At 43.7% G+C, this 12,411-nt stretch overlaps 1 protein-coding gene across 11 annotated transcripts in view; it reads right to left on the bottom strand.

Annotated features, from left to right (window-relative positions):
- LOC139277362 (focal adhesion kinase 1) overlaps positions 1-12,411 on the bottom strand; it is a 759,656-nt gene that overhangs the window by 310,748 nt on the left and 436,497 nt on the right. The window lies entirely within an intron of this gene.

Raw genomic sequence — 12,411 nt, 5'->3', positions numbered from 1 at the left:
TTAGCCTGACATCAATGGTGGGGAAAATGTTGGAGTCAATTATTAAACATGAAATAGCAGCGCATTTGGAAAGCAGTGACAGGATCGGTCCAAGTCAGCATGGATTTATGAAAGGGAAATCATGCTTGACAAATCTTCTGGAATTTTCTGAGAATGTAACTAGTCGAGTGGACAAGGGAGAACCAGTGGATGTGGTGTATTTGGACTTTCAAAAGGCTTTTGACAAGGTCCCACACAAGAGATTAGTGTGCAAAATTAAAGCACGTGGTAATGGGGGTAATAGAAACATAGAAAATAGGTGCAGGAGTAGGCCATTCGGCCCTTCGAGCCTGCACTGCCATTCAATGAGTTCATGGCTGAACATGCAACTTCAGTACCCCATTCCTGCTTTCTCGCCATACCCCTTGATCCCCCTAGTAGTAAGGACTACATCTAACTCCTTTTTGAATATATTTAGTGAATTGACCTCAACAACTTTCTGTGGTAGTGAATTCCACAGGTTCACCACTCTCTGCGTGAAGAAGTTTCTCCTCATCTCGGTCCTAAAAGGCTTACCCCTTATCCTTAGACTGTGACCCTGGTTCTGGACTTCCCCAACATTGGGAACATTCTTCCTGCATCTAACCCGTCAGAATTTTAAACGTTTCTATGAGATCCCCTCTCATTCTTCTGAACTCCAGTGAATAAAAGCCCAGTTGATCCAGTCTTTCTTGATATGTCAGTCCCACCATCCCGGGAATCAGTCTGGTGAACCTTCGCTGCACTCCCTCAATAGCAAGAATGTCCTTCCTCAAGTTAGGAGACCAAAATTGTACACAATATTCCAGGTGTGGCCTCACCAAGGCCCTGTACAACTGTAGTAACACCTCCCTGCCCCTGTACTCAAATCCCCTCACTCTGAAGGCCAACATGCCATTTGCTTTCTTAACCGCCTGCTGTACCTGCATGCCAACCATCAATGACTGATGTACCATGACACCCAGGTCTCGTTGCACCTCCCCTTTTCCTAATCTGTCACCATTCAGATAATAGCCTGTCTCTGTTTTTACCACCAAAGTGGATAACCTCACATTTATCCACATTACACTTCATCTGCCATGCATTTGCCCACTCACCTAACCTATCCAAGTCACTCTGCAGCCTCAAAGCATCCTCCTCGCAGCTCACACTGCCACCCAACTTAGTGTCATCCGCAAATTTGGAGACACTACATTTAATCCCCTCGTCTAAATCATTAATGTACAATGTAAACAGCTGGGGCCCCAGCACAGAACCTTGCGGCACTCCACTAGTCACTGCCTGCCATTCTGAAAAGTACCCATTTACTCCTACTCTTTGCTTCCTGTCTGACAACCAGTTCTCAATCCACGTCAGCACACTACCCCCAATCCCATGTGCTTTAACTTTGCAAACTAATCTCTTGTGTGGGACCTTGTCGAAAGCCTTCTGAAAGTCCAAATACACCACATCAACTAGTTCTCCCTTGTCCACCCTACTGGAAACATCCTCAAAAAATTCCAGAAGATTTATCAAGCATGATTTCCCCCTCACAAATCCATGCTGACTGGGACCTAACATGTCACCTCTTTCCAAATGCGCAATGTATTGACGTGGATAGAGAACTGGTTGACAGACAGGAAGCAGAGAGTCGGGATAAACGAGTCCTTTTTAGAATGGTAGGCAGTGACGAGTGGAGTGCCGCAGGGCTCAGTGCTGGGACCCCAACTCTTTACAATATATATTACTGATTTAGATGAAGGAATTGAGTGTAATATCTCCAAGTTTGCAGATCACACTAAACTGGGTGGCGGTGTGAGCTGTGAGGAGGACGCTAAGAGGCTGCAGGGTGACTTGGACAGGTTAGATGAGTGGGCAAATACATGGCAGATGCAGTATAATGTGGATAAATGTGAGGTTATCCACTTTGGGGGCAAAAACACGAAGGCAGAATATTATCTGAATGGCGGCAGATTAGGAAAAGGGGAGGTGCAACGAGGCCTGGGTGTCATAACTCATCAGCCATTGAAAGTTGGCATGCAGGTACAGCAGGCGCTGAAGGCGGCAAATGGTATGTTGGCCTTCATAGCTAGGGGATTTGAGTATAGTAGCAGGGAGGTCTTACTGCAATTGTACAGGGCCTCGGTGAGGCCTCACCTGGAATATTGTGTTCAGTTTTGGTCTCCTAATCTGAGGAAGGACGTTCTTGCTATTGAAGGAGTTCAGCAAAGATTCACCAGACTGATTCCATGGATGGCTGGACTGACATATGAGGAGAGACTGGATCAACTTGGCCTTTATACACTGAAGTTTAGAAGGTTGAGAGGGGATCTCATAGAAACATAAGATTCTGACGGGAGTGAACAGATTATATGCAGGAAGAATATTCCCGATGTTGGGGAAGTCCAGAACCAGGGGACATAGTCTAAGGATAAGGGGTCGGCCATTTAGGACTGAGATGAAGAGAAACTTCTTCACTCAGAGAGTTGTTAACCTGTGGAATTCCCTACCGCAGAGAGTTGTTGATGCCAGTTCATGGGATATATTCAAGAGGCAGTTAGATATGGCCCTTACGACTAAAGGGGTCAAGGGGTATGGAGAGAAAGCAGGAAAGGGGTACTGAGGGAATGATCAGCCATGATTTTATTGAATGGTGGTGCAGGCTCGAAGGGCCGAATGGCCTACTCCTGCACCTATTTTCTATGTTTCTATGAATCCATTTTGCACATCAAGTCTGCCCTGGCTCGTTCGAACTGCAATCCAGTTAGTCCCACTCCCCAATCTTTCCTCATTGCCCTGAAATTTTTTCTCCTTCAAGTATTTATCCATATCCTTTTTAAAGCTATTATCGAATCGGTTCCCACCATCAGGCACTGCATTCCAAATCCTAACAACTCGTTGCATAATTTTGCTGGATTGTTCCAGCTATGCCTGTTGCTGAATTGGTTTATTAATGTTTACAGATAATATGTGAGTATGTCATTAATAAAGTGAAGTATTCAACATTTTTAGTTCTCTACTTAATTTTCTAGCTTATACTTGCATATCAAGAAACCCTCTTACACAGCATCTCTTCATCTGGTGTCAGCTGGGCTCTATTGGTAACAAATCCACTCCAGGACTTGAGCACCAAATCTGGACCAACACACATTCAGTGCTAAAGGAGTGCTATGATGTTCGAGATGTTGATGGGACATTAAACTGATGTTCTGTTGGTTCAAATGTTCTGAGTGTACTTTTCATATGGTTCCTAAACATCTGCCCACATTTTTTTCTGGCTACAAAATGCACATTGCCCATTCCATAACTCCTCTCCCCAAGCCCTCCTCCCTCACCCATATCCAGTTTAACCACGGCACCACGCAAAAAAAAAAAGAGGGATTTCTCCTGCTGTCAAACATTCCTTCCTCAACCGTTGCTATTTGTAGGGCACTGCTGTGCACAACTTGGCTGCAGCAATTGCCTGCATAATAACGACTTCAAAACTATTCTACTGTACAAGAAGCACTTTGGGATGTTTCTGAAAGACATGACAAAGCACTAAATAAATACAAATTTCTATTTTTTTAATAAATGTAAGCCTTAAGAACAAGCATCAACAGGCTACTTATGTGGACATTAGAGCTGAGCTTTATTCAGATCCTGTACTTACTTTCACTCACACACTTCCTAGAGGGGTATCACTGGATAATATTTCGCCTTCTTTTTTAGCCTTCCAATTTTGCATTCATGCATTTTTCACATCTTTCCTAAACATGTGTATCCACATTTCTTTTGGTTACAAAACTTGGTTGCCTCCTCTATGGATTTTCGTAGATTGCTGGTTTAACCAATACCATGCAAAGTATTTTGTGCTACTAAAAGTGATGACATGGCTGGTACTCAGCTACTACACTTATTTAATTATCCCTTAGTAAAGTGAGCAGTTCTCGTCATGATGTTTCAAGTAATGGACACTATCCTTTCTAGTATCTCATGTGACAATAAGAAACATTCATTACCCCACAGCTAACACCAATACTGCTTGAAATGCTACATCAATATCTCACAGCAATATTCGGATCCGTTTCCCACCCAGCATGTACTACTGACACACAGCTTCAAGTTTGTCCAAATTTTTGCATTTTCATTGCTCTTTAGAGAATCTGTCATTCCCTTCTCCAAAACACCTTATAGTTAAAATTTTTGTCTCAAAGGAAAAAAAAGCGATTTGTAAATGATCATCCTTTGAAAAAACTTATTAATGCACAGTATTGGTTAAAGTTTTCATTTCTTAAATCACTAAAATCTCAGTCTTTGTCCAGATTCTTATGAAAACCTTGAGGAAATGTAGTCATGCACAACTTACGATTAAATACCATGGTATTCACCAAATGCTAGAACATATGCATTTTCAACAGCCCAGGGACAGAGCCACTTAAAATGAAAGAAAGCTTTGACATCTGACATCCTAGGAACAGTGGGTCAGCTTAAGGCGAACATTTATCTACAAGTTTCAGAACCATCTGCTGATGTAATGTGAAAATGAGTCGAACAAAAAAAAATCGACAACTGGCAACGTTCCAGATCAAACCGGTACAAATTACAGCAACCCGTTCCATAGTGAATCCAGTCACAATTATGGAATACTCAATATTCATAGTGTTGTTTCTCAAAACGTGTTGGAAATAGTTTGTAAGTCTGCACACATCCTTGAAACTCCAACTCAGGAATACTTGGCCAGAATCGCAACTACATTATGCAATAAATGTATCACACAAAGCAGCACCTGTACATTCTTATTTATATCACAGGATCATGCATATTAGGTACTTAATACCATGGCAATATTTTGGACTGCTTAATGCTTAAACAAAATTACACTTCCAGTTGTTTATTTAGGATGGGAGCATATCTCTGAACCTTAAGTTTAATGGTAGAATTTGGGGGTGGAGAGGGCCAGTGCAAATGTAAGAAGAATGAGTAGGAACCAGAAAGAATAAAAATTGAGAATGGAAGGCACTGTGAAAGCAGGTGGAATCATAACAAATAGTCTGGGGAAGTAATGCATATGCAACTGTGCTGCATCTAATAGATTTACAAAAGATTGTGTTAGCAATGAAGACAAAAAGTCTTGTGACTAAGAAACATGAGGGGTGAACAGCCACTGAAATAAGTATGACTTAAGGAAATCAAAACAGCAAGTGGAGCACACACCTCTGCAGGTGCACTGTAGTTGGTCCTTTGCTCACAGCAGCTGTGATACTTATTACAATTTTACATCTTGAGCAACTCCAGAAATATATATGCTGTTGTTTACAAAAACAGAAAAAGCTGGAAATACGCAGCCAGTCAGGCTGGAGAAACAGAAGTCATCCAGTCAACCTTGCAGGTCTGCAATTTGGAATTGTTGCTATAGCACCGAGGGTGCAGGAACTGGAGGTGTACATTGCACCCACACTTCAGAAACAGATATGGCTGAATGCATTTCTTTGTCTGTTTGACCCAGAAAGTGTACAGGTTTAAGGAATCAACTGGTGGTATTTGGGGGGGAAATTGCGGTCGGAAGCTTCCTCCGTATGAACGCCTCCGACTCCCAAAAATCTACGAAAGTACCTGCTGGTCCCAGAGGAACGTAGGATCCTGGTCAGAGGCCTAGATTTGCTGCGCAGCGCATGGGAAAATGCCTTTCAGGTGCGTACGTACAAGCTGGAGTCACGTGGGCCTGGACCTTCAATCACTATGCCGTATTCTCAATGATAAAAATGGGAGCTCTGTTTGTACGGACTCTCATAAGGACATAAGAACATAAGAACATAAGAACATAAGAATTAGGAACAGGAGTAGGCCATCTAGCCCCTCGAGCCTGCTCCGCCATTCAATAAGATCATGGCTGATCTGGCCGTGGACTCAGCTCCACTTAACTGCCCTCTCCCCATAACCCTTAATTCCCTTATTGGTTAAAAATCTATCTGTGACTTGAATACATTCAATGAGCTAGCCTCAACTGATTCCTTGGGCAGAGAATTCCACAGATTCACAACCCTCTGGGAGAAGAAATTCCTTCTCAACTCGGTTTTAAATTGGCTCCCCCGTATTTTGAGGCTGTGCCCCCTAGTTCTAATCTCCCCTACCAGTGGAAACAATCTCTCTGCCTCTATCTTGTCTATCCCTTTCATGATTTTAAATGTTTCTATAAGATCACCCCTCATCCTTCTGAACTCCAACGAGTAAAGACCCATTCTACTCAATCTATCATTATAAGGTAACCCCCTCATCTCCGGAATCAGCCTGGTGAATCGTCTCTGTACCCCCTCCAAAGCTAGTACATCCTTCCTTAAGTAAGGTGACCAAAACTGCTCGCAGTACTCCAGGTGCGGCCTCACCAATACCCTTTACAGTTGCAGCAGGACCTCCCTGCTTTTGTACTCCATCCCTCTCGCAATGAAGGCCAACATTCCATTCGCCTTCCTGATTACCTGCTGCACCTGCAAACTAACTTTTTGGGATTCATGCACAAGGACCCCCAGGTCCCTCTGCACCTCAGCATGTTGTAATTTCTCCCCATTCAAATAATATTCCCTTTTACTGTTTTTTTTCCCCAAGGTGGATGACCTCACACTTTCCGACATTGTATTCCCTCTGCCAAACTTTAGCCCATTCGCTTAACCTATCTAAATCTCTTTGCAGCCTTTCTGTGTCCTCTACACAACCCGCTTTCCCACGAATCTTTGTGTCATCTGCAAATTTTGTTACACTACACTCTGTCCCCTCTTCCAGGTCATCTATGTATATTGTAAACAGTTGTGGTCCCAGCACCGATCCCTGCGGCACATCACTAACCACCGATTTCCAACCTGAAAAGGACCCATTTATCCCGACTCTCTGCTTTCTGTTCGCCAGCCAATTCTCTATCCATGCTAATACATTTCCTCTGACTCCGCGTACCTCTATCTTCTGCAGTAACCTTTTGTGTGGCACCTTATCGAATGCCTTTTGGAAATCTAAATACACCACATCCATCAGTACACCTCTATCCACCATGCTCGTTATATCCTCAAAGAATTCCAGTAAATTACTACTAATGAGAAAACCTTCCTAAAACACCGAAACACAGCATAACTAAAACACCTCACATATTTAAAATTAATTGAAATGTCATTAAATATTTTAGAAAAAAATATATATTTTTTGGAATGTGTGTGCATTTTTAACAGTGTTAAAAATAAACTTACCTTAATAGACAGGGTTTTTAAATAGAAAAATGAGTGTTTAAATTTTATTGTTATATGTTTTAAAACTCTTACGCTGCTAAAAGTAAACCATGCGCCTGCTTTTACCAGTCTTAAAAGTTTGAAGGACATTCGCTGGGCATGAGTTGGGCAAATAGCCCAATCTCTCTCGCACGGATGTCCTTCCCCCAGGGATGCGGAGGATCGGTCAAAAGAAATCTTGACAGATTGGAAAAGCCGGTTTCTGACGCATGCACATCGTGCCCCGAAAACCAGCTTTTGCAAGGCCTCGCTGGGTCCCTGTGCACTTCGCATGGACCCGTCGAGGCTGGAATTTATGGCCCATTATGTTTTTGTTAAGTAAAATTTTTATTATAAATACTCCTGGAGACAAAGACAGTAAGGACAAGAAAATAAAAAAAATCTAACACTGATAACATACTGTTCTTTCAACATCAACTAAATTAGCACACATGAAACAAAATTCCAGTTTGTCCACCAGTCAATATTTGTACAGTCATTAAGTTTACTCTAAGGCAGCTTGTCTGTTCAAATCTATTAAGAAGAACAGGATTTCATACGGAACGTGTTATCCATACCACCCTGAGCGACTGTGCAGATTCTAATTAGTGAGCATATAGAATGGATGGTAATCTGATATGCCTTCTAATTGACCAACTTGACCATTATTAATTAGTGAACATCCTCCTGCTGCTGACAATTTAGTTCCTAAAAGCTACTCTGGGGAAGGCATAAGGTTTGACCATCTGGAGAATAAAATGCAAAGCTGGACCTTATATTAATACAGGTCTATCTATTAAAGGAATAAATTTAATTTGGTTCAGAAAATAAAAACTATACATGAAAATTACTTCACTGTTGAAAATATCTAGTCACCCAGAAATAAAGATTAATCGGAACTTCTTCATCAAGAACTGAAGTAGTACTCATAGGAATTGTTGCATTCGCTGGTAATTCATTGGTATAAGGTGGAATGAGATCATTCGTCAATTTATAAACTTAGTTTTTCCAGAGAATATCACGATTGCAGTTTATTTCAGGTTTAAGGCCCGATTGTACTGCAACACAATGTCCCACTGTCCCAAAGTGCTTACTGCCCACGGCTTACAAATAAATGTCTTACACTAGTTATAGGACTGTGTAATTGTAATTACTGAACAATTTAAAAAAAAACACAATTGCATCTGTATTGGACATTTGTTAGCTCATACAAAAATAAAACCAATGCAATACATTAAAACAATCTAGACTCTTCTATCAAGATGTGGGGTGGCAGGGAAGGTAGAATAATGCAGAACAGAGGGAAGACCATATATAAAGTGAAGTAAACACCATTTGCTTCAAAAAGCAATGCTAATGATAACTAAAAGATAAGTGAGTGGCAAGAATACAGCACCCCACAGATTAAAACTTCATCTTCAACCAGTTGGTGACAAGCGCATATTATTTCAGACTCTTGCATTATAGATGCATCCACATTTGCTTTTGTACATCTCAAATATTGCTTTCATGGTGCATCGCAGATTCACAAAAAGTATGTGGACAGGTTTTCTGTTCAGATGCAGTCAAATCTCTACGATGAAAACAGCACTTGCGCGGAACAGGAAATATACAGCCACATATGCATCCTCTATCCCAAGTTGCTCCTTTCAATATATATATATGTATTGGACTCGGGAATCGGAAGTCCAATTTCAAAATTTGTGGTTAGCACCAAATTGGAGGATGTAATTAGTACAGAAAACTATGACAAAATACAGGAAGACATTAATAAACATGCAGAATGAATGCGTAATTGGCAAATTAACTTCAATTTAGATAATTGTGAGGTGGTACATTTTAGTAGGAAGAATAAGGAAGCGACATACTCTTTGGAACACGTGTCTAAATCAGGTAGAGGAGCAGAGGGATTCTGGGGGTACAGATACACAAATCACTAAAAGCAGCGACACAGCGACAAGGCCATAAAAAAAGCAAAAAAGGCACTGGGGTTCATTTCTAGAGGAATAGAACTGAAAAGCCGAGAAATTGTGTTAAACTTTTACCGAACCTTTGTTAGACCACACTTGGGATTACTGTGAACAAATCTCCATATTATAAAAAAATATATGGGCGGTACTGGTGAAGGTGCAAAAAAAGATTTACTTGACTGATACCAAAATTGAGAGGTTATACCGATCAGGAAAGGTTGAACAGGCTGGGGCTCTTTTCTCTGGCAAAGATAAGACTGAGGGGTGACCTGATAGAGGTCATTAAAATTATGAAAGAGTTTGATAGAGTAGATGTAGAGAAGATGTTCCACTTGTCGGGTAGACCAGACCTAGGGGCCATAAAAATAAGTAAGTCACCAACAAATCCAATGGGCAATTCATGAGGGGAAAAAAGAATAGGATAGGTTGATGGGGTTAGATGAAGCATGGTGGGAAAAGGCTTATGTGGAGGATAAAGACTGGCAAGGACCAGTTGGGCCAAATGGTCTGTTTGTGCTGTAAATACGATGGCCTGGAAATCCAGGGCTCCCCGGGTCCATACTGAGGGCGCAAGTTTCGGCATCTGGTGAAAACGGTGCACCTCCGAGACTTACGTGACCTGCCTGGGCTCGAAGGTGCGCCGGAATATTCTGCAGCAATTCTCCGGTCCTCCTGGACCATGGCGTGGCGTGGCGCAGCGTAGTCTCCCTGGGGAGGAGCAAGCCGATCGCAGCCAGCAGGGGGGCAGGGCTAGGGATCATGCCTTCTTGTCGGTGCCGGCAGCGTTGCACAGGCGTATTGGAGCATGCGTGCCTGCGCAATGGCTCAGGGGAGCGTGGGTACCGGGGGGGGGGGGGAGCGTGGCAACAGGGATGGGGGGGGGGGAGCGTGGCAACAGGAATGGAGGGGGGAGCATGGCAACAGGGATTGGGGGGGGGGGGGGGGAGCTTGGCAAGGGATGGAGGAGCACTCGAAATGACCGCATACACACCCCCCCCCCCACACACACACCCCACCCCCAAACACACCCCCCCCCCACACACACAAACACACACACACCCCCCCCACACACCCCCATACACACCCCCCACACACACATACACACCCCCCACACACACATACACCCCCACACACACCCCCCCCCACACACCCCCCCCCCACACACCCCCCCCCCACACCCACACACCCCCCCCCCACACACCACCCCCCCCCCACACACACCCCCCCCACACCCCCCCCCCCCCCCCACACACACACCCCCCCCCCACACACCCCCCCCCCCACACACACACACCCCCACCCACACATACACCCCCCCCACACCCACACACCACCCCCCCACACCCACACACCACCCCCCCACACCCACACACCACCCCCCCACACCCACACACCACCCCCCCACACCCACACACCACCCCCCACACCCACACACCACCCCCCACACCCACACACCACCCCCCACCACCCACACACCACCCCCCCACACCCACACACCACCCCCCCACACCCACACACCACCCCCCCACACCCACACACCACCCCCCCACACCCACACACCACCCCCCCACACCCACACACCACCCCCCCACACCCCCACACCACCCCCCCACACACCACCCCCCCACACACCACCCCCCCACACCCACACACCACCCCCCCCCCCCCACACACACACACACACACACCCACATATACACACACACAAACACACTCACACCCACCCCCAGCCTTCACTGTCAGATAGAGAGAGAGAGACACTACAGAGAGTGACATCTTCCCTTCACATAAAGGTAGGACTTCTATTTTTTATTGATTGATTACTTATTACTTTGGTCTTGATGCTTTAGGTGCAGGGTTCCTTCTATTTTTTTATTAATTAATTGCTTATTGCGCTTCATTTAGTGTTTGGTGCTTTAAATGTACTGCTTTGTTAAGTGCTTAGTGCTTTAAATGTACTTTGCTTCTTTAATGTTGTTGTGCAGGTGTTTATGGAAAATCCTCGAACTTCCCTTCCCCCCCCCCGCCCCCAGCCGTTGTGATGTTGATGTGTCCTTTGTGTTTAATGCTTCCCACCTGCCGTCTCTGGCTGTGCCTGCACTAAACTTAACTCTCGGTAAGGTTTTTCAGAACTTACAAAAGTGGACACTTACTCCATCCCAAGTTAGTTTGCAGTAAGTTTTCACTGCCGAAACTTGCAAAACAGGCCCGAGTGGCTGGACACACCCCCTTTTGAAAAAAAAGTACCTTACCTAAAGCCAACCTAAACTAACTCACTAGAACTGGAACAAACTAATATCCGAGAATTGCAATTTCTAACATACTCCAAACTAAACTAGTTGCTCCAAAAAACTAGGAGTAACTCCACCCAAAACCTGGGCCCCGAGTGTCTACGCACCTGGGAAGGCATCAAAAAAGCCGGTTTTCAGCGCACAATGTGCATGCGCTGAAAACCGGCTTTTCCGATCTGTCAAGCTTGAGCATCCGCATATCAGGAGCGAGGACATTTTTGCAAGGGCAAAATTGCGGGATTTACCCATATGTTACCCAGCAAATATCCTCAAAACTCTTGCGCCTGACAAAAGCAGGCGCATAGTCTACCTTTACAGGCGTAAGAGTTTTTAAACACTTAAAACATACAAAAATATAATTAAATTAAATTTTTAAAAACACATTTTATTTTTAAAAACCCTGCCCACTACGTTAAATTTATTTTAAACCATAATTAAAAAAACTTTCTAAAAACTCAGAAAACATTTTTTTCTTTAAGATATTTATTAACTTTAATTTGAATTAATTTTAATTATGTGAGATGTGTTTTTATTTTTTATTTGGTGTTATTGTGTTTGTTTTTTTTCAATTAATAGCAATGAAAACGCGTATACACAGAGTTCCCATTGCTATTAATTGAGAATACTTTACTTGATTGGTTGAGCAGTCACACATGACTGCATCTTCTGCGTTTGAACCTGGCGGACGGGAGCGTGCTTTGCAGTGTGGGAAGAGAAGGCCTCCTCAATGGAATCTCACACGCCTCTGTAGAAATTTTTCAGGTCGGAGGCATCCGCCCGTTGAAGCCTCCGACCGCAATTTCTGGGCCATATGCAATATAGTGCAATCCCTCTGAAGCTGCACAAAAGCAAGTCTTTTTTTAAAAAGAAGTTTCAGCAACACTGGGTCTTAAAGTCTGAAGTTGAATAGCTTGCAATCAT

Source organism: Pristiophorus japonicus, chromosome 1 (genome assembly GCF_044704955.1).
Source record: "Pristiophorus japonicus isolate sPriJap1 chromosome 1, sPriJap1.hap1, whole genome shotgun sequence".
Lineage (NCBI taxonomy): Eukaryota > Metazoa > Chordata > Chondrichthyes > Pristiophoridae > Pristiophorus > Pristiophorus japonicus.
Note: the sequence above shows the minus strand (reverse complement) of the source record. Positions and strands in the feature narration are given on the sequence as shown.